General features: G+C 41.8%; 1 protein-coding gene and 1 long non-coding RNA gene across 8 annotated transcripts in view; both read left to right on the top strand.

The window, feature by feature from the left end:
* The first annotated feature begins 718 nt into the window (after positions 1-718).
* Positions 719-2,254, top strand: LOC119024818. Its single transcript, XR_005076613.1, has 2 exons — positions 719-842; positions 1,895-2,254. It is a non-coding gene; the product is annotated as an uncharacterized LOC119024818 (long non-coding RNA).
* Positions 2,255-8,202: 5,948 nt separating this feature from the next.
* tspan9a (tetraspanin 9a) overlaps positions 8,203-26,215 on the top strand; it is a 189,207-nt gene continuing 171,194 nt past the window's right edge. For 2 of the 7 annotated variants that reach the window (XM_037107937.1, XM_037107936.1), the window contains exon 1: positions 8,203-8,514. The gene's annotated coding sequence lies outside the window, so the exon portion shown is untranslated. Of the gene's footprint in view, positions 8,515-20,535; positions 20,707-26,215 lie in introns of those variants that run through there. The other 5 variants (XR_005076612.1, XR_005076609.1, XR_005076611.1 and 2 more) reach the window with 4 other exon arrangements.

The following is a 26,215-nucleotide window of genomic DNA, read 5'->3' as shown; positions in this document are numbered from 1 at the left end:
TATTGATATAAACTATCATCCACCCACTAATTGTCGTGAACTAGTAATGACTCATTAATAATTAATTACCGAATCATTAGTTATTGTGAGTGTAAGTGAAACTACAAACAATGAGTGGTTAAGAATACACTCCTTTTCTACTAATTATTTAATCATTAGTTACTAGTTGATGGGTACTCAGAAACAACTTGTGATTAAAGTGGTCAATGTATCCATTCACAGATATTAATGTACTGAACATTACCTAATATAGTATCTCCCAGCCTGTTCTCTAGTAACTCATCATTATCTGCTATATAGTCTTCGAATTAGTCATTGAGGGATGACTCATTAGTGATTCATTAACTATCAAGCTGTTGCTGCACTTTACCACAAAGCCAGATTGCCCTTACAGTTGTTATTTAGGACAACTACAAAGCTCCGATTATAATTCAAATTGATTAGGTGGGTGACCAGGTAGCATTGAATAACTGCGTGAAAGCACAGACATAGTAATTACAATGACAAAATAAGACAAAATAGATTTTGGTTATCAAACTATCAAACTGAAGATGTCACACTGCAGTGAGGGCTGTCTCATCCTGGGCTTTTTGTGTTGTGAATTTCATGTTTTATTTTGAAAAGTAACTCTCCTCTCGTTTCAGGTCACTTGCCTTTCCTCATGTGTCACCGGTCTGATGGCTCCCCTGATCCCCTGATTGTTTCCACCTGTTTCCTATTACCCTCAGGTGTCTTATAGTCCGCATCTCCCTTTGTCCTGTGCCAGAGTATTTCGATCAGGCGTGTACCCCAGCCTTTGATCACAGTCCTCGCCTTGGACCACACCAAGTGCCCTCATGTTTGTATGTCTGATTCCTTGTTTTCCTCTTAAGGAGAGTGATTTCGTGTTAATTTTGTGTAATTTTTGTCAGCTCTGTTAGAAGCTCGTTTTTGTTTGATAGCCTTTTGCTCACCTCAGTTAGAGAGTTTTTGGTTTTGTAATTTTTTCAGCTCTTTAGTGCAGCGTAGATTAAGTTTATAGTCTTTTCGTCTTCCTCCGTTGGACTGATTTTCGTTTGTACATTTTCATAGTATTATCCTCAATGAGTAGATTAGTTCTCAGCCTTTTTCTTTGCCTCCTTTGGGAGTGATTCTCTGTTTATTTCTTTTTTTGTTTTGAGGTTGCCTCTTTTTTGTTTTGAGTGTTGTTTTCCTTGTTCTAGGTGTAAACTCAGAAGAGTTAAAGATTTTCATAGCCAGTTTATCTATCTATCTTAAGAGAAGATAAGTGATGTGAAGTGATTTTGATGGTACAGTGTCTTTTAATAGGGTCAAAGGTGTTTCTCAAGATGTCTAGATTTGTACTTCAACATATAAGTTGTCAAGACATAAAATTGTTATGACATAAGTGTTTGTTTTTAGCACATTACATCTGACATATGTTACAGACCTGGAATTTGTATTTACAACAGTAGTGTTGCAATCAGAAACTGCGGTGGGCACTAAATCCCCCAAACAATTCAGTTTCAACATAATGTGGCTTTAAAGTTTGGGAAAAATCCTAAATATGTTTAATAAAGGTAATCACAATCATAATTACTGTTACTTTTAACTTTGCTATATGAGCGGAAAACTACATCTCACACTGGCACTGGATTTAATACCTAAAGTGCGTATTTCCCCGATATAGTCATCATTCTTCTACAGTGCACTGCTGGCAATGGATTGATCATTCAGTATTTGTTGTACAATCAGGGCTGCGTCACAGAGCTGGGGTAATGTGAAAAATTACAAGAGGTAAATTAATTGATAAATCGCTCCTGCTTTTTCTCTTCCATATAAAGGTAACTTGATTGTAACATTGCATGTTTTATTCTTCACTGCTGCCAGTATCACATTTTTTATATTCCGCCAGCCCCACTAAGTTGGCATCCGAATGCAGGATCAGAGCAGGTGGCGGGTGCGTTGATGAAAACCAAACAGCCGATGGAGCAGGTCGATGGCAGAGGGAGGCCAGGAGCAGCTGCAGCAAATCTTTTTTGCTTAATCATGCGGCTGGTGGGGAATTTATCTGCAGTTTGCCACATCGAGATCCAAGTCCTTGACCTCTCAGCTGGTCGTCATGTGTGCCCATTACTGCCGCAAAATGATTGAAGTCAACGCTGATGAGAAATGTCTTCAGGAGTTATTGGGAAAAACTGTTTGACTGTGAACTGCTGTATGTCATGTCACCCTTTACAGTCTGTATTAAAAACGTTGGTTTGATGGATCTCAATTACACATGTTCTGAAGCCAAAAGACACACAGTATAAAGGGCTCCAATTTTCACTTACCTAAGGGTTCATTTGTGACCAGGATGAATGATGTGTGTTACTGTAATAGCTCATAAAGTAGCTTCCCACAGGGGGAGTGTCAACTGCGTGCACATAGAGCCTCGTTGTTCGCAAGCGTCTGGATGTTAAAACCAGGGAAATGCAGCATGTAATCTAATATGAGCAAAGCTATTTAGGATATTATATGAGCTGCCATGGTGAGGTCCCTGTTGAGATTTTGAGTCATAAAACCAAAGCCCTTTTCCACCCTGCAATCAACAGTCAGTGTGAAGGTTTAACTACTGAGGGAAAACCCTCGGGCCTGTGGTCCCCAGGACACTCCCAGAGTGGGTAGCGAAGGAAGCCAGGCATTAAAAAAAGAAAGAAATAATGGCGATCGGAGCTATTTTTATGATTTGACATTTTGTATTCCTCTGTGTGAGACCGGCACAGCTAGTTGAGAAGGTGAAGTATGGGGTATTATTTGATCCTGAGTTCATTCCTCTGACAATGACGCTGCTGGGATGCTCATTACCACCCACAGTGCCGGAGACCTAAATGTGTCCTGAGCCCAGATGTGATTCTCCAATTGGCCACTGCAGGAAATCTTCAGCACTGAAGGAGCTGACTGACTACTGAGGCTATTGATTTGTACGCCACCCTGCAGTGAGCAGTAAGGGCTGACGGCTCTTTCCATGCTCCGCTCTGTTGTGTGAGGTGAATGATACTGAGCTGCAAATACAGGGGTCTTGTTTGAAGGGCATCGGTTCAGACAGCTGAGGTGTGCCAGTGGCGCAAGCTCAGTGAATAATTGATAACAGGGTTTCACTGTGACTTTGATCCTCTGCCAGTCGCATAATATCGAACTACGTGGAAATAGTGTGATTTTTTTTATTGGTGCGTTGTTGCACCATCTAACACTTAAAAGGAAAGTGTACCAATTTTACCAGTCAAATTTTGTGTTGGAATGAAGTCAGCTTACCAAGTCTCACTGTTATTGAGGCTAGCAACACAGGGCTACCAGCTACCAGCATAACACATGGCTTAAGTTATGTTATGCCTATATGTAGTTGTTAAGTCACCATTGACTTTTAATTTCATACAGACTAACCATCCCTGGTTTTACCCAACAGTCAACTCAAGACATCCTTCATATTACCCTATACTACTTTGCATGACTTCCTCCTTTGCTGCTGTGATAATTACTACGGCCACTAGCAGCCGCTGCCTAACAAGAAACGGAAACAGGTTATGTGATAGTTACACCTATTTGTTTGTGTTTGTGTAAGGATGTGCTGTCTTTATTACTTCAAGACTCTACATTCCCTCAAAGTGACCAAAAAGTAGTTTTTTTGTCATGAGCAGTAATATTACAGTTTATCTGGCTAAACCAGACACATTCTGTCCCCTACATACATTTTTATATGAAACAACTCATGATGATTAATCAGTATTAATCTAACAATCTTCTTTTTGTACTCCCCTTGACAAAGTTCTTACTACCTTCCATACTGGAATCAAGAGGCATTTGTTTTGTGACCTTTAGAGAAAATAATCAAGGGTATCAGTTCTCCACTGCTTGCCTGGAACACGCAGCATTAATCTACAACACAACCCTCACTGCTATCATTCACACAAATCAAATGCTTTTCAGCCCTTAAGAAAGCAGCCCGGTGTCCTCGTAAACACGAGCAAGACAAATAGCTGGTTTATAGTTTGTTCAAGGTCGCCCTCCGACAATGCTGGGAGGAACATCTTACACCTGCGTCCGCAGGCCAGCAGTCCGCACAGAGGGCCCGGCAGCTACAACAACAAGCACACACTGATTGGAGAAAGAGGGACGTTAAATTAATGGGCTACACCTAATTGGGTTTGATTAAGATCATTAAAGTGCATCTGTGGAATTAGCCACTGTGGCCTTCGTTAGCTGAAGACTGACTGTGGTCTGTAAGACACAAACAAATCACTGAGTACACTACAGTAAGAGACACGGTAACTTGGCACATGTCGAGATTTGTACTGATTTACAAAATGGTGTAAGATAAGCTGCAGTCTGTATAGCTTTCATTGTGTTCTTATATCTAAGGCCTCGCACACTATTAAAGTCAGTGGTAACACACAATTTACCTTCAACAGATTTTAGCATGATGCAACTCAAAGAACTGACATGTTTTTGGGGTTATTTAGTAAGTAATTTCCTGTTTTTTTTTGTAGAATTTAATCTGTCAAGTTTACTTTCCACTTCCTATTTTTGTCTGCTTTCTGCCCATTTTCTGTCTACACCCATCTGTACTTTGTGAGTTGAGTATTAAAGTCTGTGTTTTTTCTTTACTTCTGTCGTTAGTCTGCTTATTTCCATGCTGTGTCTCCTGTGTCTGTGTTCCTGTCCACTGGTCCTCCTGTGTCCTCAATGTTCCTGCTTTGTTCTCTGTGGCTTCTGGTTTGTATAAGTTTTGTAACTCTCTTTAGTTTTTTTTTTCCCCCTTTTTTTCCCTTTTGCCTGCCTTTTCTTTTTGCATTTTGTACATTTTGTTTTCAATGGTATCTGCTCATCATTAAAGTTCGCTATTTGTTGTTCAGTCGTTTGGGTCCTTTTTCTGATGAACTGTGACGAGGGCAGAGGCGACAACAAGGTTGGGGGCTGATTCATCTGAGGCCACAAGATATTTTTCTGAGGAAAACAAATGACAAAATTGGCATCTATGGAGTGTAAAATCTGTCACTCATAATCAAATCATGATGACAAGCGCCATAATGGAAATTAACTTCCTACAACTGCCGTCCCTGCTGTTCAAATTGTTGCCCACCTGCCAAACTAAGTGTGTTGGCACACTTTTGATGAACTACAATGCTCGACCGTATACAGTAGATGGAAAATCGCACTGTGCATTTGTTTTATTATCGCAGTGATGAATGACCCAGTCCGCATGCCAGACTTTCAAATGATGCCTGAAGAAAATCACCATCATCATCTGAAGCGGAGCAGAGCAGACCAAATGTCTTCTTGTTTTCTCTGAAGTCTGAATCGAATTTATTTTCCCTGCATGCAGTGCTGTGCGTGCTCTCTCTCGGCGAGGCTTCACTGATTATCACAGGTGTGCAGGTACTGTGATTAGCGCAGGACTGGCTCTCTTCCAGGTGTGTCCCATGCTCGCTATCAAGTCATTAACCCAGCACGCTCCACCTGGGCTTCTCTCCCATGCTGTATATATTACTGCTGCCGAGAGGACAGGCCACATTAGATAACGATAACGGCCCCTGCTGTGATGCAAACGGGTGGTCAATTTCAAGATGTTCCGTTTTGGGAAGTTGTTTTGACAGAAAATACTATCTGACCATTTGACCCCTCAAAGAGCAGCTCCCTCACTGAAGGAAATGACTCGGGAATGCACAGCGCATAACTGACTGGGAACAGTCATCCCTGACACAGGAGGATTCCTGACCGAACCCAGGACCGGAATGTTTGTAAGCTGCAGTGACTCCCAATTCATTAGATGTAAGCCGAGGAATTCCCCTTGAAATTGTATGATGAATAAAAAAAAACACTCAAATAAAAACCTCTGGCATAAATCATATTTTGGTACAGTGGACACAGGCTAAACCGTGATTAAAAAAAAAAAAAAAACTGGGAAGGGAAACAGTTTGTACTGGATCCAGTATATATTTATAGCAGTTTATTTTGGTCCCTTCAGCAAATGGATACCAAAACAGGAAGGGGTTTTTTTGGGACACACAGTTGTTAATTTTCTTGCTGAGAATTACATTTACACAAGAGTGTCCTTTCAATACAAAGCAATAACCACCAGCAGCTTAGCTTAGCTTAGCTGAGTGACAGTAGAAAAAAAAGAGTAAAAACAATTGCATCTAGAATTTTACAGTTAAGTTTATATGTGGATGAACAAAATACAGCATGTTAGTTATAAAGCTATGCAGATGGACTTTGTCGCTTAGCTTCACATTCAATGTAGATGAACGAGGCTGGTATTGAAATTTGAATCTACCTCTCTACCTCTTAAGCAGACAGCAAATAAGTCTTAATATAGAAGGATGTAAAGGACTGGTTAGGAAAGTCAGTACAAAGATATGCATTGTCATTACCACAAGTTCAAACACATCAGGTCCTCTTTCTGCCCAAATGATCCCATCCATCAGGGGATCAGCATGTGCAGTTTAATGATTATGTCTTTAAAATGTCTCACAGTAACGCTCACCTTATATCAGTGTATCCATGACAGCAGGGGGAATCCACAGACCCTTACTGTGAGTGATGAGTTCAGGTTTTCCCTCACATACTGCAGGCTTTCTCCTGGTGTTCCGTAGAGAAAACACAGGATGATTATAATTTGAAGACCGTCCAAAGGGCACAACAGAAGCTTGAAGGCTGATGCACATTCTCAGTATATTGCTGAAAATAATGACGACTGAGGGGCCAGTAGCTTCAACAGACATACGAAGGTGAGCGCAAATATTCGCCTACATAAATGTGATGAGGAAAACATGGAAAGTGTTTCTGCCGCATCTATCTTGTCAATCTCGTATTATACCAATTCAGTTACGAGGATAAATGGCGGCAATGTATGCTTCTGCAAAAGCACTGATATGATGAAACTTCAAATTTGTGCTCTGTGCTTGTGCTCAAGTTGGGTTTAGGGACAAAAACCACTGGTTAGGGATCAGAAAATGTTATGCTTTGAAATTAAAAATACCTGTTTTGGTAACCACAAGCAGAATTCTAGAGGTTCCAAGATCTAAATAAAACGGTCATTTCTGATGCCACTGTCACAGCTGGACATGTTTTGAATTCTTGTCAAAAACACCTGGTTTTGTTACCACGAATGCAGGTTGACGTGTCCCTTAATCTCCTTGAAAAGACCTGGTATTGTTGGTGGTTTCGTAGGAAGAGCCCAGTAGAGGTGTCCAGAGCTCTGAACGTGTCCCAATGTATTGTTAAAAACACCAGATTTTGTCAGCACAAACACGGCTGGAGATGTCCAAAGCATTGTTTTTTTCTAAACAAACACAGCTGGACAGCTGCTCCCAATGTCCCGTCAGAAAACAGCTGGATTTGTCGCCACAAATACGGCGTGACATGTCCCCAGGTCTTGTTACAAACACACAGTTTTTCTCACCACAGCCATGGCTGGCAAATGTCAACACACAAGTCCTAATCTGCGGTCAGTGGCTTTCTGGGGTAGTTATGTCATTAACTTGTAATGTGAAGGTGACATAAGACGTTTTGTAGAAATATCAATACGCCTATGACACATACAGATGTGAACATACGAGTGGTTTGCAGACAGAAAGACAACACTTCGGCTGTCTTGTGACAAACAATATCTCATAATTCCCCATGTTTACTGTCTCCTGCTCTGCGCTTACAAAATATTAATTTGTTTGAACAGTTGTGTGTTTGTGAGCTTTTGCTTCACTCTGGCAGTATGTTCCCAAAGGAACAGCTCGGCTTTAACACCTTTAAATTTACTTCCCCAGACTCTTCACTCGGTTTAATCTGTTGGCAGAGAGGAAAACCCCATGTGTGTGTGTGATTTGGCCACACTGCGCTCTTGTCATGATGAAGTTTTCTGGCTGCTGCTGCTGTATTGATTCATCATGAAGTAATTAAATCAGACTTAGGGAGTGAAAAAAAGCCCAAATCCTGCTCGAATGATGAATTTGAAGCTCACCATCATCTTGTAACTCATAATTTCTACCCCTCCTCCCTCCCCAATTATTCACTACCATGTGAGTGCCACATTAAGCTACTCATAATATTTACATTACCATGGTCTCTGTGGTCAGCTGTCAAAACGGACTTTTCCCACAACTGCCAAATTAATTTCATATAGCTCGACCTCTGAGACTCATCATAATAAATCAAGCGGCTGGGCTCCCTGCCCCTGTGGCTCTCACATAAAGGACCCTGGCGCGCCTGTAGGAGTCAGTAACAGCCCTTCTCTTCTTCCTCAAAACTTCCTCCTGAAGGGACCAGAAAACTCTTGTTCCCAAGTCACCAGCGAGCACAAGCGGCCGCCGAAAGTTGTGAGGAGGAAGAAGAGCTCGGTGTTTCTGTGGAAAGAGAGCCCGGAGACTTTTCTGGTTTTGGTTTTTGGTTTTGTGTTGGCCGGACGGAAGCGGAGTAACTTTGTTTGGGTTTGAAGCTGCTGTGTTGGAGCCGCCCGGCACCGCTTCGTGTGGAGTCACCTCAGAGGATCACGTCCAGCAGGTAAGACGCGGAATTTCTCTAACGGTGTGTGTCGACGGCAGTGTTCCTGTCGTGTCCGTGTTCCTGCGTGACGTGATGACATCGGCGCTTTTTTTCCCCACCGCGTCCGACTTTAACCCGTGTGATGGATGAAGGAGCCCCGTGCTGCTCGTGTTTGACCGCCCTGCCTCGGCACCTGAACGCCTCACATCCACTTCACTGGATACTTGAAAACGAAACAACCCCGGTGTAATGTCTTTAGACCGTTACAGACAGTTTGTGCTGACTTTCTTGTATTGTTTTTAGTAACTAAGGGAATACTATAATGTTATGATATGAACAGTAAGTGTAATTTATGACTATTGTGACTACTTGTTCTTTGGCAGGGAATCATTAGGGCATCACATGTCAAAGAGCAAAACTTAGACCTCAGTCAAAGAAGCTGATTCACATGTCTGTTCCGTCTAACCTGTTGGATAAAAAATGTATGAGGAAGACTAAAAAATTAAGTTGCTCTTTAAAAGAAATGACATGAACTTCTTAAACCGCAAGCAGATGTAAACACAGCCACCACATGCCCTTTAGTGTTAAAGTGATGATGACCTGTTAGCAGAGGAGAGCCTCCTAAGTAACACCCAGCAGAGAGACGCAGAGAAACATAAAAACCAAAACAATCAGATAAATTGGGCTGAAAAGCCACAAAGAGCTGCCTTGGGAGTGAGAGATAACCCTTTTCGACCAACATGGAACTGGTTCTGTTCATGTTCTTGTAGACTGTTTTGAAACGTATGAAGCATTTCAACCAAAGAAGGAATCAGTTCGGAAACAAAAACATTTGAAGACACATCCAGCACATACTGTCGGGTTATAAAGTTCTGAGCTGTTTTTGATTTTGGAGTTGAAAAATCCATTTTCCATCAACATGGAGTCAGCGTCTCAAAGTGACAAACCCAAATACTCCTGATTTACCATCATACATGACATGAAAGGGGCACACCATTGTATCTAAGCAGCAAATGTTTGAAGCTTGACTGAAGCACTTCATTGATTGGGAAAATTTCCCTTCTAATCACCCAATCGACTAACCGTTGCAGCTCCACTAAGCCATGTGTTGCTCTATGCGGCTCAATGAAACATCCTGCGATCTGAGCTGAGACATTTTAAGGCATGCGTTTCATTATAACACGATCACGTAAGCCTGAAGGAATGTGAAGAATCATACATTGAAGCATACGTTGCTTTCAGTGAGAACAGCTGAGGGAGATGCTGCTCTGAACAAATGCCTCATGCAACAATATGCTCATCAACACTGCCGCTCCCCACTGATTGTCTCCTCGTCTAAGCGTTGTGCGGCGTGTGTGTTTGAGCACAGATGCTCTAATGAGCCCAATCATCATGATTGTGGTTTTTTTTTTTTGTCACCCAGCATCACCTGACGTAGCTGGAAATTTAAACCTGATCCCTGAGGCGTAAAGCTTTCAGACCTGGGCATGGCCAGTGATGTTTATCATCCTGAGCTTAATTTCCTCTGAGGTGTTGACGAGCTCCTGTGAAGCGGAGCGGATGCTGAAAGTGAGAAGCAGCAGCATTTTTTTTTGGGGGGGGGGCACTTCCCAATGAGGAGAGCAGTCTGCATGCCAGAGGTGGTAGTTGTTGTTCCATATAAACCAAAGTGATAAACTGCAAGACAGGTTGTTTTATTCTTGGCTTTGATTGATTTGATTAATTATTACGGACTGACTTTAATTTATCACATGCCTTGGTTAAGATTGAATATCTCCTGCCCACAGGCAAGTGTTGAAATCACGGTGGGCACATGAGGAAACTCACTCGTTCATCACAGAAGGCAAGTGGGGCCACGTCGAAACAGCAGCTCTTCTTTGTGCTACCTCTTGTGCCGTGGATTGTGTTTATTCTGGTGCACGGCAGGGGAGACAGAGGTCTTGACCCCGAATTCCTGCCCTCTCATACCCAGAGTGACCCCAACATTTTCTGTTTCATTTCGATCCTGTGGTCAATTGTTTTCCCTCCCGACGTCACCGTCTCATTGGCCGCTCTCTAAATCGCACAAATCTACTGTAATCTATTTAATTACTAACAAGGGCTTTACAGTGGATTAGATGTTTAAATGTTGGGAGTCCTTCCTGCTCGTCATGCCCACCAGCGCGCTACACTCAAAGGAGGAGCAAATGAGTGGTTTGAGCCATGCGCCACTGTGCTCAGCTCTTCAGCGAGGCCTTGGCTCGCATGGAGAAACCAGCGCTGACGTCACCGGTTGCTACCACCAACTAACCTTCTCTATGACTAGTCTGAGTAACAATCATAACATTTGTCACGAGGCCTCTCTCTGGGACCCACTGGCTGCTTCTCTCCGCTGCGGCGAACAAAAGCCGCAATGTGAGCCTCCGACTGTGTTTACTTCCTCAGCTCTCTCTGTCCCACACGGCCTCCACAGAGCTGGGCTCTCTGTGCCGTCCCTTCATGAAAGTTCCTATTCTCTGGGACGATGGAGGGGAGGAGGGGGGGCAGGAGCGTCCGTGCTGGTCAGATCTCATCCCGCCAGGCCTCACAATGGCCGAGCTGTGCTGCTATATCAACATTTATTCCTCTCTTGTCTCTTTTTTCTTTCCCCTGCCACTTTTAATCACTTCCCTCTGGGCCAATCAGCAACAGGAAGAGCAGGGCTGTGCACCGCTGTCTTTGTCTGTGTGAGATATCGCTGGTTCTGTGGAGGTGCCATGACTCACTCTGACCCTGCATATAGTTTCGGAGAAGCCTGCTCTGCGGTCCTTATTTTAGTCTGCCCATTTTTATGTGTGCATTCATGAGATGCAGATAAGATACTCCCGTCCATCACATACACACTCTGAGCAGCACACTCTGTGCCCGTATTTCGATGTGAATGGCAGGCAGTTGTTTACAGGCAAGTCTATTTCCGAGGCAGGATCCTGCCTGCTCGGGCTGAAGGTGCAGCAGCTTTATTATTCCAAAGCTAAATTCTTCACATGTATACGTGGGATCGGCCAGGGAAAACTCATGTTTCCCATTATTTTCCTGAGGGGGGTTTCTGTTGCACTGTTCTCAACAGCTTGGACCTTTTGTTTTTGGGCACAGATGAGTTGATCTGTAATATTTTAGATAGACAATGGCAGAGCCACTGCCAAGGTGCAGTAGGTCTTCTGCCTTAGCTTAAACCTATAATGCTGTACTGTGTGTAGCTGCCGAATTTCAATACCATTAACTCAGTGTGCACGCTAGAGGACATGCAGTCTATACATGACATCTTTGCAGTAAATGGACTTATGGGGAGTGCTGTCGTCTGCTCTGCTTACACACTGTGACATGCAGATTTGTGTCTGCGCAGAGTGAGAGTTGTAACTGCACACTTGTTGACTTTAGCTGGCAGGGCTTCCTCTCCTGACTGCCTCTGTAGTTACAGCCCATGCCGGTCCCCTTTGTCTGGGTTGGTGAGCTGATTTGTGGGAATTTTTTTTTTTATTTTTTTTTTCAGGGGCCACTAATGATGGAGGTATCAAGAGCACCACGTGCCACATGTGTCTATGATGATGTTGCAGAGTCAAGGGTTCTTTAAGTTTTTTTCTGTCATGCCTTTAGAAGGTATTTTTATGAATTTTATTAATAAAATACAATTTTATTAATAAAAAAATGACCAATGATGATATAATTTATGTTGAGGTTGGCTGTACCAACCTTCATGGCACTTCATTCAATAATTATCAAGACATTTGGCTAAAAGTACTAAAATATTACTTGGTCATGCCGGCTCAGAAACATCATTTTATTTATAACAGTTTGGTTTCACAGCACATTCACAGCACAATGTTTACATTACCTGAAATGATGAAAAGTCAAAGAAAGTCACTGAAGAAAAGTAGAAGTTACATAATATTATATCATCTTCATGTCTTTTCCTGGTTTTAAAGCAACATCATGTAAAAATCTGCACTTAGGTGCCCCCTGCAGTCTCCACTGTCTTAAATACAAATCCCAGGTCTCTAACAGTTTGTCAGACATAATGTAGGTGCTAACAGCGAACAAATGTCATCACATCATAAGAATATGTGTTGAAAACTTGCATGTTGAATTAAACATGCATGTAACGCTGTGATCCTATCCTCTCATTGAAGTTACGTAGTGCAGAAACAAATGATAGAGACACCCTGTTCACCCTGTTACAACACACTGAACCATCAACATGATTTTTATGCTGTTACTTTAAAGGCTGCATTATAGTAAAGTGGTGTCATTTTTTCTGAACAGAACAGACTGTTCTACTTGTTCTAATGCCCACTTAGTCATTATAACGACACTGCTGATTTTTTGTATAAATAATCTTTTTATGTTAATAATTTGTGAATGTAGTGTGACTAGTAGTCATCCCTACAGTCATCCATGAAACACTAGCAGTATTACTATTATTTTAAGGCCACATCGCCCCGGCCCATCAGCAGCTCTAAAGCACATACTGACCTGCGGCACAATAGCAGATAATAATTGTGTCCTTGTGTGTGTGTGTGTGTGTGTGTGTGTGTGTGTGTGTGTGCAGCCATTTGTGTTTTTATGACAGAACGTTACTACTCTCGTGGTGAGCTTCTCCTGCCTGTCAGAGGCTGCTGCACTGAGTCATTACTGCTTTCAGTATTAGTGGCTTGGGGCAAAAAACACATTTCCCTTCGCTACCAACATATTTATACAAACACCGAGCAACGGTGGAGCTCAAATTACAACTCCAGCTCGTTTTCTTTTAGGTTTTTGCAGGACTGGATGATTCTCTTAAGTAGAGGAGACAGTGAGCAACTGGTTGTAATTAATGACATTTTCATCTTGTTGAATCACAGGAACTGCCGTAAATGTGTCCATGAATCATTTTCCGCTAAAACAAGTGCTGTAAGTCGAGGCAACTGTCAGAGCTGAGAGCTAAACGGTAGACTTTCCTGACTCACATTACTGTAGCCATGTGTTATATTTGATGGACAGCTCGGATTTAATATGTCATTAGTTACTTTAAATTTGGAAAAGGATTTCCGTTTCACTGGCCTCATACTGTATTTGACTCGTGTGGCCTGTTAGAAGTAATACTCTTAATGTCTGTGTCTGTAGCTGGGTGGATCTCATTACTCGCTACAGACCATTTTCACCATAATATGTAAGAGATGGCTCCAGTGACTATAAAGAGGACTTTGATCACTGAATATCTGAGAAATACTGTACATGAAAAGGCTGTAATGTCTCAGAATTGAGCAATTTAACTGTATTACTGTGCTGTAAAAAGATTTGGCAGATTATTCAGTCGTGCTCTGGGAGAAAGAACAAAGCACAAAAGTCTCAGCCGTGAACAAGTCAGAGTCTTTTGCATTGAGAATACATTTGATTAGACTCCAGTATTGTTTTGTCAATGTAACTTTAATTAACCCGTCATCACAGGTTTGTTTTACAGGAGGGGGAATAAAAACACATCCAATACATGCGATTTAGTGTCTTTAATGCAGTCTCCAGCTCAGCGTTTTAGCTTCAAAACAAATTGAAGGCGTACTGAGGAAACAATGAGTCCTGCAGCCTGTAACATCTGACCTGAGGACACCTCATCTGTCAGCATAGAAGCTTGTTTGCTTTAGCGTGTTTGGCATGCTAACCAGCTACCCCAGACCTGGTCCAAAGCTCCTGTGCTAGCAGTGAAAGCACAAACATATCCATGGTGTGTTGAGCCCATGGACGTTTAATGACACCAGGATACAGTTTCTGAGGCGGAGCCCGATTCATTCCTATGAAAGCTGCTCAGTGGTGCCAAAAAAAAGAAAATCTCCCGGGTAAGAAAAATCCTGAGATCTTCCACGATGTGTTGCCCATAGAGCCTTAGTGCCCGGTTAACTTGTTTAACGATACAATTATTTAACTGTGCGGCTCTTTTAGACTCATCTAAGATCAGACAAAATGAAGGTTAATTTGCAGGGATTGAAAAAAAAAATATTCAGCATTCTACAGATGCTTCTTTCCCAATATATGCTTATGGGAAAAAGTCTTTCAGGGCCCCAGTGTTTCACATGGCGATGCAATTACACAGTTTAGCCACTGCGAAAACTAGCTTCAAAGCCTGGCGCTCTTCATGGGGGCTTGTCTGAGATCATAATCCGAACTGCTAGCTGCACGATTAACTTGCTAACTAGCCAGCGGCAGCTATAGTTGGCAGCAGTTTGTGGAAACAGGTGGCCAGTACTTACTTACATATTGCACTTTTTGATGGTCGGGTATATTTTTACATGAGACTCGTGCCGCAATTTGTGTTTCTCAGTTTTTAGGAGTAGGGTTGGCATTTTATTGATTCATTTTTTTTTATTTTATTCTGCACCTAGAAGAGTTTGTTTTGCAAGGATTACACCGTTTTGTGGTGTGACAGAGGCTGGCATCAATCACAGCTACTCAGATCTGCTCCTCTTATCCTCTTTCAAGGCAGTTCTCTCCGGTATACAACACGACTGTTCTTTAATGGAAATTCACAATGGGAATTATTTTCTGAGTGGAGATGCAAGGTGCTAATGCACATCCATGAGATTGCATGTGTGCAGTGATCCTTTTTATTGAATGATGTTTGCATGTAATGATGCACAACGACAACAGGCACATTCAGCTTGCCCTTATTGTGGTCTGGTGGCTGTGGGAGACATGAGGATCTGCGAGGGGCTGTTCTGAAGCAGAGGGAGAGCTTTCAAATATCCTGACGATCACTCGCAGGACTGTTTGTGTTCTGATGTCTTGCTGTTGGGCTATTTGCAACATGCTATGTGAAATACTGTGCCGCTGTGGTGGGCACAAAATTACAGACATTGATGTAAATTGTTACATGTTTTTTTTCCCTTTTTAGATTTGTATATAAGGAAGGGCTACATGTCTGAAAAGACTAAATAAATGCTCAAACTATGCCTATCAAAGCAGAGGCTGCAGATGAGAGACCTACCTGTGTGGCCACCCATCGACTGCCAACAGGGAAACCAGTAATCCTTGAAAGCAAGATTGCTGCCCCACCTTTCCCTGCACCTCCCACGTCAGTCCATTCACAGTCATGGCTAGGCACAAAAATGCAGAGTGTGTACAATTTACTCTTCCAGGAAAAATTAAAACCACCCAACCTTTTTTTTTTTTTTTTTTTTAAGGATGTTGCATTCATCCTGCTTGAAGGGGCACTATGTAGTTTTGTGGAGGATTTTTTAACTCAGAATGTGTATATTTACAATATTAATGAGGTAATAATACAAACTCAAACAGCTAGAAAGGTAGCAGGGACTGCCACATATAAATCAAGTAAAACAGAATGAAACTGTGTTGTCCTTGAAGGTCCGTTTGTTCATTTGGTTTATTCAGTCAAGAAAATGAAGAGAGTCAGTGAAGATCTTCTGACTTCTGATTAAACTTTCATCCCCACAACTACATAATGCACCATCAGTAACTGACCCCAATATCCAGCCAGTCAGCCTGTTTGTTGTTGGCAGTGCACCATCTTTGGATTTCACTTTGAGAAGCACTCTGAGCTGCAACAGCTTAAATGTTCTCTGACGGAAAATAAAACAGAGAAGGGGGGAAAAGAAATCAATTGTCCGTTTCCTATTCTGCCACCTTTTGTTGGCACAGCTTCAGGGGCAGCCCCCTCCTGTCCTGTCTTGTCTGGTCTCCAAAATGCTTGTTGATATAATTTGTTAAAAAAAAAAAAAAGATAAATAAATAAATAAAAAAAGAGCCCGAAAGAGTAATTTGTTACCGGCTTTGATCCTGTTCTGATTAATTGTACACAAGGGAACCTCATTGGCGAGGCACAGCCAGCTCTCCTCCTGCCTCAAGCCAATGCTGTAATCAAAAGCACCTTTGTGAGTCACTACAGAGCCTTCTGCCTCTATGATTGAGCCCTAATCATGGAAACTCTTTTTAACATGGTCCTCTCTGCTTTGGATGCTTACTGGGCACCTTATTGTTGACATACTGTTTCTAACCCTGGCTCTTCATTAAAGTCTGGCAAATCCTAATTTAGGGGAAAGGTCATAAATAGGTGATGATACGTCCATTTCATTTATACAGCATATATGAAGGAAAAAAGGAAACTTCAATGATTTAAGACCATAAATTAGGTACTTCAGGTTACTAAAAAATGAATATACCACAATTTTTAATAATTTTAATAATGCCCAACAAGCCCATCTCCATGCACGAACCTTTAACAGACTTTGCAGTTATGCAACAAACACAGGATTTGACATGAGCACTGAGGTGAATTTCTTTGGTAAATGCCTGCTCTGAATTCAAGGTTGTGGTACAAACACTTTTAGTTATCTATATTAACCCGCCAACACACTGAATTTTGAGGAAAGCTGCTCACTGTTCTGCCTAATGATCCGTTATAATGATACAGTAAATTTAAAGATGGCAAGCTGAACGTGTGTCAAAATCATACATGCTTTCGCAACTCTTTGTCGATCGACTGCCTTTGACAAGTGCAATAATTTATTCGTCAAGGGTCTCCAGCTCTGATGTCAAAAGGGCTTTGTCATACCCTCTCAATAGGACATATATTGTTTTGAATACTAGCAGATTTACTGAATAGAGACTATGACATTTGGTACGGTATCCATTGACCCTATTCACACATTAGCCATTTCGCTGTAAAATCATGCTCAGGATGGGAAGCGTGCTTGCTTGGATCATGTTCTGCTGTTGTGTTGTGGGTCGCAAATCTGAAAAATGTAGGGAATCAGACAAATTGTAAATATTTCATCACTTATCAGTTGAGTAGCAAGTGAAAAGCTACTGGACAGTGAAAATATGGTGGGCTCTCTGGCTATATTTTGAGTTAAAACTACATATTTGATAACCCATTAGCCAAAAGCAATGTCAGTTAGGGAGTGGTTGAATGCTTGAAAGCTGCTGTCTAACAGATGCTAACGGGACATCAAATATGCTGTTTTGCCTTGAAAAATGGCCCCATGTCTCTCCAGACTTCCACCATCCATTGTCTTTCCAGTTGCCGATCTGAAGTAGTGAAATGATAATGATTTGTTAGATTTGTTATCTTTGTACGGCTTGCAATCTGGAAAACAGCAGTGCCACAGTTGAGCTTCCCACCCTGAGCACGATGTCAGAGGAAAATGGCCGCTGTGTGAAAATGGTCAATGATGCCAAACTGACGAATTCTGTGGTCCTCCTGGCTTTTTGTCTCAGCCACCATCAGGTCAGAATGTTGATTTCTCTTAAATTTTACTAAATTCCAAAGATAATCCATCAACATCAGGTTTGTGTTTTGTACTTATAAGCTATTATTGGATTGCTCTGTTCAGTCTTTGGTGAGAGTTGCACATGCTTATTTCTTAATGGGGGGGATGTAGCCAATCAGAGACAGCAAGTAGGGTGGGTCATGCCGAGCAACGTAGTGTGATCTAAAATAACACCACTACAGCAGTAGCAACTGTGTGTCTGCTGTCTGACTGGAGTGTATGTATTTTGTCACACATTGCTAACAGTGACACTAGCATGGCTGACTTACTCAGCTGAAAATGGATGTCCTTAAATGCCCCCTATAGAGGTCATGTGTCCTTAAGGCGTCTGTGTGAAATCTTGTTTGTTTAAGAGACATAAAGAGGTCGCAAGCAGGAAACAGAGAATTCAAGTCTTAAAATGAAAGAATCTGGGGGTCTGTTTATATACCAAGCGGACAGCTGCAAGCATATTCTTTAGCAATGCTTACACATCCTGTAGCTTCTCACCTCAGAGATACACACAGTTTGACAAGTATGACGCTCCTAGGAGTAGGTGACAGTTAAACCTTTTAATGTCAAAAAGTGGGGCTCCGTGTGGATGTTTGATAGGTGTGATATTTTCACCTTGTCATTATGGTTGACATGTTTTGACACATGATGAAAAAACAAAACAAAAAAAACATTAGGGAATGAATACAATTCCTCAAGATTAACAAGAGTTTATTTTTTATCTACGTCCTGTTATTTCAAGACAGTTACAATGGTATTCCCAATTTCCTGCTGTGTTATGTGTATTTACAAAAAAAAGCTTCTGAAAGCATTTCATGTTTATTTAAGAGGAGAGAAGTATTTTTGCTGTGGTCCACTAACTGCATAATAGGCAAAACAGGCAGTTTGGGGATTTTCTAGGTCTTGGCCTGAAAATTCTTGGACAATAAAAGGATGCACTTCAGCCCTACAGCTTAATTTGCGTATCTCCTAACAGAATGTTGATTTAGGTTTAATTATTCTGGTATGTGTGACTGGGTTTAGAGTGTCGATCATGAGTTATAAAATGTTCTTGAAACAGTCTGAGCCCAGTGAGAGGAACTAGACTTTGAAAAGAAATGAATCTTTCTATGTCATTGAATGGTTATCATTGTTTTTGTAAATTAAGACTTAACAGACTAGATCCTCCCTCCAGCTGCCATTTAACTGAATGTAGCCGCAGTCCTCAAAAACCCCAAACTGAACTTTTTCAACCAGATATAAGCCTAAAACCTCTGGCACGGAAACCTCACCCCTCAAATGTCCTCAGTGGTTTCACGCCTCACCTAATAGGAATGCCAAATGTCATCCAGCATTTGCATATACATTCCTGCCTTTCAATTGCTTACAGCCTACTTTTTGTATTTCTGGCTGTTCAAAATTGAGAAGTGGATGCTGTCATTTACTGTTATTTGCAGGAATGCATTCAAGTCTCAGAATGAGTGCCATTTTGGGGAGTAGTGAAGCTTTTTGATTGAGGGCAATGAACCAGAGCATTGTGTTGAGTAACTGGCGCTTTCTCCACATTGTCGTCGCAAAATGAGATTCTTCAGCCAAGCATGCAGGGATACCGGATACAAAAAACAGATACAGCCCGGCAAATTGCACCTTGAATGCTCACACTAGACAAGCTCTCGGCATGGTGCTGTGTTAAGGGGAATGGAAATGACTGCCTACACTACCTGCTGAAGTCTACTTGAGCCTTTTGCCTTTTTGCCAAGGACATTTAGAACATCTTCATAAGATACTCAGTTACCCAGGATGGTTGTAAATGGTTGGCTCAGCAAACAATACAGCTCTCTCCCTCAGTACGACAAGAACATTCAAGTGCAGATTTTTTTCAGAGCTGTACTTGAGGAAAAATTTGCATCCTCTTTGCTGAAAATGGAGGTCACAGTCACTGCCGCTAAGCCTCAGTAGTGGAAAAAGATGCAACATCATTTCAATAAAGTCGGCCGTAGTTCAAGAGATATCAATTTTACTCTCCCTAAGTAAGAGGGGCGGGATGCTGCAGTGCATTTGTAGTTACTTGGGCTTCCAGGTACAGCTTCAAGTTAGGGTTGATTTAAAATACGCTCAGCTGCATGCAGTACATTTTTACAATACTAATTACTATAAAACTAAAAAACTAGTTTTTTAGTTAGGCTTCTTGTTGTTGCTTCTTTTGAGTTTGTCAAAGTAGCCTAACATCTACAGTGACAGGCAGTCATCCCTTTTAAAATGCAGAACTAGCTACTAATTAGCTAGTGAAGTGATGGGTCTGCAGGAGAAGCTGCTGCTTAGCTTTAATTCTCCAGAGGTCCCAATTCACAGCATTTCGGAAGGTACCAAGGATTACAATCACATGTTAAGATTTTGATTTCAATATTCCAGTTGTTATTTAGCTAGTAGCAATGTTTGGGATCCCACATGGTGGATTAGAACAGGGGCCTAGGGTTAGTGACCTAGCTAGCAGTTAACCAAGCAAGAGTGAGCAATGGTGCCATGCCAGGCTACAGACGTTGGCTTGGGAGAAAGTGTCATGTTACCAGACAACAGTCAAGTTTGATATTGCTGAATATAACATGGATTTGTTTTGGAAGCCATTTTGAATTGTAGTAGGTGAAGAACAGGTGGATTTGATAACAGTGATCATGGCTCCACTCCATTTAAGCATCCCAGCGAGCAGGACGTGTATCTGGGATGTGGAAGGCATCGTTAAGGTTATTAATTACACCTGTGCACGTCCTGCTGTGACATGCCAGAGTGCTGTGAAAAATGCAGCTCGGCCACAGCAAGCCGAAGCCTTCATTTCAGCAAATGAAACATAGTATAGATTGAGACATGTGATGGCATTACTGTCTGGTTCTGTTAAAGGGGATGAAAACAAGCATCATGGTACTGCTGTGTGAACGGACGTTGAGATGAGATAGATTTAACTGTCGTGAAGGTAAGCGTAAGACTACACCCGTTACGACTTTATGTCTTTTGTGTCATTTACAATGCCATTTATTTCTGCGCAGAACTATAGGTGACATTTATTTTATAAGTCCCAAGAGTTTCTGTTAAATTCCCTGATATGGAGCTGTAACTTTCTGAGGAATGTTCCTAGAAAAGAGTATGTTAAGTGGTACAGATTTCAGGGGAAATTAAGATTGTACTTAATTCCCATGCCGATTCGATTAACTCAGTTAAACAGTGATTTCCACTTATTTGCATAATAACATAGCATTTGAATTGGGCTTCTATTTGAAGGAAATTCCTCAATCCCTTATTGACTCAACACATTGAACTACAGCTGAAATACTCGATTGATGGACAGAAAAATGTTGAAGCAGTTGTCAAGAAAACATACCAAACTTGTGAGGATTTCCTGCTTTTTCTATGATATGTGATGGTAATCTGAACATTTGGTTCCAGTATGTACTGTATAAATCCGTGAAAAATGCCCTCGCGGGATTTGCAAGGCTAGAGTTACTCATGCCTCTAAGACACAGGTTTTACTGGCAGGCGTGTGATGCACACAGGCGGTTCTTGTTCTCCCAAACCTGGCCCACAAACGTCTTGGCACTCGTTGAAATGATGCAGTCTGCTTGACCCGCGAACCTCTTCCCTCCTTCTTTCTTTACATTCTCTCCGAACACCACTGGAGGGCGGTAACACGGGACCTCTCTGCCCCCTGCTCTGAGCTTGTTTGACACCTGCATTCACATATTTTGAGAGAGCCGGTTTAACATGCAAATTAGATGGACCCCAGGAATACACCCTGAATGGGCTGGCTTATACTTCACTCACTGAGAAAGCAGTTTTCAGGTTCACGATTGGGGCTACAAATGGGACACCAGTGAACTTGGTGAATGTACTTATTGTGGGTGTGAAGACACTTGATGAAGTTTGGGCGAGACTGTCAAATACGTAATGTCACTTTCAGGGAGAAGCCACGGCAGGTCGCGCAGGGTGACACTGGTTTCTACCTGAGCTTTGTGAAAGGTCTGGACAGAGAGTGGTCAGGAGTTAAGTGTCAGTGCAGCACTTGGAGGAATACTTTATAACCCCTTTCACTCAAAAAAACCCACTAACGCCTAGGAACATCTGACATTGGTCCTCAGTAGGAAAGGACACAATCAGCTTTCATTTCAAGTCAAATGACTTTGCAGTAATCACGGGTGTTCATGCAAATTTTCGTCCATTTTTCAGTGTGATGCTATGCTATGCACTGAAGTTTCCTTTTCATGGCATATACATACTGTTCAATCAGTGCTCGTACATTGTACAGTCTAAATTGATTTTAAAGAGAGACTGAAGTACGAGATACCAAGAACCTATAGCCCAACCCTGATGGCTGTGGTTGCAAAAAAACCAGCAGAGCTGATGCAAAGACATAGTGGGTGGTCCCTGCTCAGTCCTGTGAGAGCTGACCAATCAGAGTAGACTAGGTTCCTAAATATAGGTGCTGTAGTCATTTTTTTTTGTCATTAAAGCTTGTAAACACTTTCTATTAGACACCCTAAACCCAAGTGTGAACTTGAAAATGAGCATAAAATGGGTTTAACATCTTTTTCTTTTTGCACTGTGTTTGTTTTTTCCCAAGAGGGGTTAATTGTACACACCCTAACATACTATAGCACTCTGAAGAATCCAGACTGACTGCTGCTCTCCAGGTTTTATAAGTAGGGCTTTGTCTGTAAGCATGAAATTGGCTCCATGGCAGGCAGGCCTGTTTAATTGTATATCAGAGATATTTGATTTCCTTTATGACCGTGAAGCCTGAGGAGAGATAACATTAGCAGGAGTGTGTGCAGTAATTAGTTTTCTTTCAGCCAGTTGACTTTCACACTTAAGAATCTCCTCTTGATATTTCCCTCCATGACTCATAGAGCTTCCATGCTAATTAAGTATAGAACACACGCTGATCCTTCCCAAGAAATGACAAACGAATGCCCATTCCTGGTGCTTAAAGGCTCCTCTATCTTCGGCAAGGCAGAGTACTGTTCGTGTAAGAGGATGTATAATGTTTACAGATGTTTTTGCTAACTTCTGTTTCACACTGAAACTGTGATAACTCCTGTAAACAACAATGGAAACACGTGGTGTCATGAACGACACAAATGTGCTGAATCATATCCAGGTTTAGCACAATTGTTCCCTTGTCGGACCCAGTTTCCACTGCTGACTGAAGCTTGTTCTGATGATTGGATTTGTGGTAGATTCAGGCTGCTGTTAGAGCCTCACAACCCTGTTGTAGGGCTGACTGAAGGATGTGGTCGACGTGTAACGCTGAGAAACAGGCTCATTAGTGAGAGCTTTTAAGATCCTCCCTGTCCCTCATGGGTAATCAGTGTGCCATAATATTTCATTAAGTCTGACTTGACACATGACTCGGCCCCTCTTGACTCAGGGTAACTGTTAATGTCCTGGTTAATCAATAGTTCTCATCACTGTGTGCATGCATGTTCCCATTTACTAAATAGGCTTTATGTTAAATGCTCCTGTAATGTCATCTGACTGCATTACATGCTCAGTGAATTAATACATATGTGATCTATAGGTCTGTGTGTATCCATATAAGTGAGTCCTATAAAATCCAATCCTATAAAATGTTTCAGAGGCCCCTGCATTGAAGTCACTGAGTCTTTGCAAAGAAACAAACAAATCAAGATTATCTTTAACAGTGTGGAGTTCCTCAGAGACAAAGTCCTCATCAGCAGTGCCTGTCTCTGATTCAGTGACTACTACATCACATGACATCACCATATCAGAATCAGAATCCTTTTATTGTCATTGCACAAGTGTACTATGAAATTCTAGCAGCATCCGAGTATACACACAACATAAATAGGGTAAAAAGTACAAGGCAAATAGTGCAATGTAAAGTATACAGGTTGTTATTTAAACATCAGTATCAGTTTCTGGCAGTTATATCGATCTCTAATTTTTTGAACTTCCCAATATCTGCATCAGCCTCAAAAATGTAGTATTGGTTGAACTGTACTTGTGTTTGAACAGTAAAATGGTTTTAATGTGAAGCTGCAGCTGTAGGAAATCTTCAGTCAGTAAATAAAACCAGCACTGTACAGATAGAGAGCTCCGAGCATTACTGGTGCTGTCACGAGACTGTTAGTCTGTGGGAACATTTCGAAACCGAGGCAATCCAAGTGCATATGTGGTGAGTTTGAGCAACTAATGATCTTCAAAAGTCACCAGAAATTAAATCCATGAGTTTGAAATGCTTCAAACAAATTCCAGGTTGGTGGGTCATGAGATCATTGAGTCACAAAGCGCTTTGTTTGCACAACACAACGCATTGAGAAAGCATAACCCAATAAAAAGCAGGGAAAACATCACTCATAATATTACATTGTTGTGTCTGTGAATGTTTCTGTCATTTTAACGAGAATGGCAGTCAACCTAATCCAAATCAAAACAAACACATTTCAATCAACATATTTCTTCAAAACTGTACTCCCTCACACACACCATGAATACACCTGAATAAATCAGCGTTTTTTTCATTAAGATCCATACATCATTCCCTGATAAACACATCTCGCAATGCTAAGGAAAGTGAGAAAGACTCTGAGACCAAAAGTTAATGGGGTCTATTCTGGGCTGAGATCCAAGTTGTGTGGAAATCGGTTTAGGAGTTTTTGTGTGATCCTGCTCAAAAAAGAACCAACCAAGCAACTTATCGATGAACGAACACGGGCAAAAACACAACCTCCATGCCATAGGTAATTACTCACTTTTTGGACACTTATTTGGATAAAAATTAGAAATAATGCGGACATGTATTTTTCCTTGCGTGTTTCTAAACGTGTAAACGTGTGTTGTTCTTGTCCCCATTTGCTTTACAACGGAGGGGTTTTTAGATTGATGGTAAGTTACTGTGCTGATATCTAGACTGGCCAGTGATTGCTTCAGGAGGTGTGTTGATCAGTAACAGCTGTGTCAATGGTCTCTCTATACTCCGCCTGCACTCTGTTGAACAACAGCCTGATCCTGAAGGCTTTGTTGGAAACACTGTAGTGTCACAGCAGGCCAGTCCTGAGTGATACACCAGTGTCACGGACGATTATTACAGTTAGGTCAGATGGAACAACCAGCATCTCCATCACTGTGAGGTCGGTCTGCCTTGAGGCTGACAGAACCGTTGTTTCTAACAGAGAAATGAGTTGCTTCGAGTATCAATTAGGTATTTCCTGTTGAACTGCTGTGACCTCATCTTTTCTTTCTCCCTATCCTGACACACCCATGTCTGTATTAGCCAAGCAAAACCCCTGCAGCATGTGATCCAACTGACCAACATGTTCTGTGATGCAAGTGAAGTTACTAAAGATAGCAATCTTTATTTCTGCGGTCGCACTCTCAGCTTCAAGATCAATTATTTATGGAAAGAAAGTTGCCAGTAATTGATGTGAGTTGTATGCTGCTCGTGTTTGTGCTCAAAGCTGCCAAAGCCTTTCAGTGATTGATCACCACTGCATTTGTGTTGGTGTGTGTCCAAAGCTGTGTGTGTGTGTGTGTGTACGTCCATACTCCTCCTCACGGCTATGACTGCCTGCCATTAAAATGGAAGCCTTGGCTACTTGGGGGGGAAAAAAAACATCTGTCACTGCTGCTTGAATGTAAATCAATGTTTGGTGCTTCCCTTAAAGCTCTTTATCTTGTACAACACACACTCTGCGATTGATAGTGTTGCATTATGACAACTCTTTCCGAAATAGCTCTTTCACACTTTACATTTATGGCTGACATCACATACGCTGTACAGTAGCTCTTGGTGTGATCACATTTCGACAGTCTGATTAGGATGCCTGCCTGGGAGAATATAAATAGAGTTTTATCTCGCCTGATTCAGTCTTCCTGTTTGGAACGTGCACTCCTCCTGAGGCTACAGAGCTGTCTGGCTCAGTCTGGCCGCACTGCGGTACTTTCTCAGGGTAAAATTTCAGTCCTAATAACCTAGGATGGGTAGGCAGGCCAGGGGGCACACAGGGATTCAGGGAGGCTCAGATGCAGATAGTATGGCAAATAAACACAGTGCTGCAGAACAGTGGTTAAGCGGGGGGAAAGAAAGAAAGTCAAGAAGGAAAACAGGAGGCTCTTCCACGGGTCTGTTGTGACCACATGACCGCATTAAACAATGAAAGACCTTGACAAGATTTACTCTAATTATATATACTTTTATACCGCTGAATGGGGAAAGGCAATAGTGGTTAAAAGTAGGGGCCACTGAATTTTCCCATGGTTACTGTTAGATACTGAGGAGATTTCTTTTTAACATTTCATTGATCAATGCATGCGTTAAGACTGAAGCTAACAATATTTTTTTTACTGAGAAAATAGTCACAATGTGAAATTATTTGCAAGCTAAACTTTCAAAGTGTCCAACTGAAAAACACATGAACACATAGTGCCTGACTACACGTCCTTGTCGCTCTTGCTGGCCAGCATGGTGA

The sequence above is a fragment of the Acanthopagrus latus genome, chromosome 8 (genome assembly GCF_904848185.1).
Source record: "Acanthopagrus latus isolate v.2019 chromosome 8, fAcaLat1.1, whole genome shotgun sequence".
Taxonomy (NCBI): domain Eukaryota; kingdom Metazoa; phylum Chordata; class Actinopteri; order Spariformes; family Sparidae; genus Acanthopagrus; species Acanthopagrus latus.
This window is presented reverse-complemented; position numbering and strand designations above follow the sequence as displayed.